We start from the raw sequence: 1524 nt of genomic DNA, 5'->3' as shown, positions 1-1524 counted from the left end.
CGCGTTATCCCGGACGGGATTTATTCCATTCCCTTGATGTTATGTTCTGATTAATATTAAAAGACTGTCCAAACTTCCACAATGCTTTTTACTGGCTCGAAAACGACGTCTTTCACCCATCAGGGCATCGTCACGTCACCTTGCACGAGATAGCCTGATGTTGCCGTACCCACGCGAGACTCGTCGTTTTTGAGCAGATAACGAGCACTGTGCAACCTAGGACTGTCTTTTAATAATTACATGTAGAATAGGATATTACTGCTGGTGTAATTAATTAAGCATATTATCCATACTAATTGCTGCAGACACTGTTCTTCATCTCCTACGCAGCTGTGAAATACATCTGTCTTTGAAGCCACTGCTACCGCTGATTTTCCACATTTAAAAATACTTTACTTGTCCTTCACCGCGCCAGTTACAGGCAACAGAGAATTGAAACAAATGCATTCCGCGAGCCGTTATGCGACAGGTGAATTGATGCAATCCCTATTATTATTACATGAGTCCTTCATTAACTTGAGCTTCATTATATGTACCGACCGGCCGACATGTCATCCTCAGCCCACACGCGTCACTGGACGCGGATACGGAGGAGCATGTGGTCAGCACACCGCTCTTTCCTGCCGTACGTCAGTTTACGAGACCGGAGCCGCTACTTTATAATCAAGAAGTTGCTCAGTTTGCCCCACGAGGGCTAAGTGCACCCCGCTTGCTAACAGCGCTCGGCAGACCGGATGGTCACCCATCCAAGTGCTAGCTCGGCCCGACAGCGCTTAACTTCGGTGATCTGACGGGAACCGGTGTTACCACTGCGGCAAGGCCGTTGGCCCGCACACCAAATAGTGGAAATTAATATGTATCCTCACCCTGCTCCTTCATGAGCCCTTCAATTCTAGTGCTGACTTTTTGAAGGACATCACCTTTACGCCAGTGACTGTTATAGGTTTTTATTGCACTATTGCAATTTCGGCCTGAGGTCATTATTCAGTGCTGATATTATGGCTTTAAGCCATGTAAGCTGACTCATTTGTATGTCTTTTTTTTTTCTTTATTGAGTTTCGATTCCCCCCGAAGGGGGCGGGCTGGCAGCAGTTTAGTACGCCGCTCTTCAGCCTACGGAATTTGTGTTAAAATGACGAAGACAATAAATAACAAAAACAGGTGATAAAATCGGAGACTTAAATGGTAACACGGCGGAAATTCGTGGAGCTTAAAACATAGAAGAAAGGGATGACAATGCTACTAAAATACATTTGAAGCAGACAGGTAAAATAATAAACAGACAATTAAAAAACACGGCGACATTCTGGTTTCCGTTCGCAAGAGATATAAAATTCACACCCAAGCGACAGCATGATCTCTGTTCGTAACACTTTGGAAAGACGAACAACAATGAACATTCACTTGAACACTGCACTAAAATGTTGGCAAATATGACATACCACAGCCGAGGGCAGACGGGGGAAACCTGGACAGATGATGGGAAAGAAAAAGGGGAGGGGAAGGAAAGGAAAAAACGAAGAT

General features: G+C 44.9%; 1 pseudogene; it reads right to left on the bottom strand.

Moving 5' to 3' along the window:
• Positions 1-710: 710 nt before the first annotated feature.
• LOC126482940 (5S ribosomal RNA) lies at positions 711-828 on the bottom strand (annotated as a pseudogene).
• Between the last annotated feature and the right edge of the window lie 696 nt (positions 829-1524).

Source organism: Schistocerca serialis, chromosome 5, assembly GCF_023864345.2.
Source record: "Schistocerca serialis cubense isolate TAMUIC-IGC-003099 chromosome 5, iqSchSeri2.2, whole genome shotgun sequence".
NCBI lineage: Eukaryota > Metazoa > Arthropoda > Insecta > Orthoptera > Acrididae > Schistocerca > Schistocerca serialis.
This window is presented reverse-complemented; position numbering and strand designations above follow the sequence as displayed.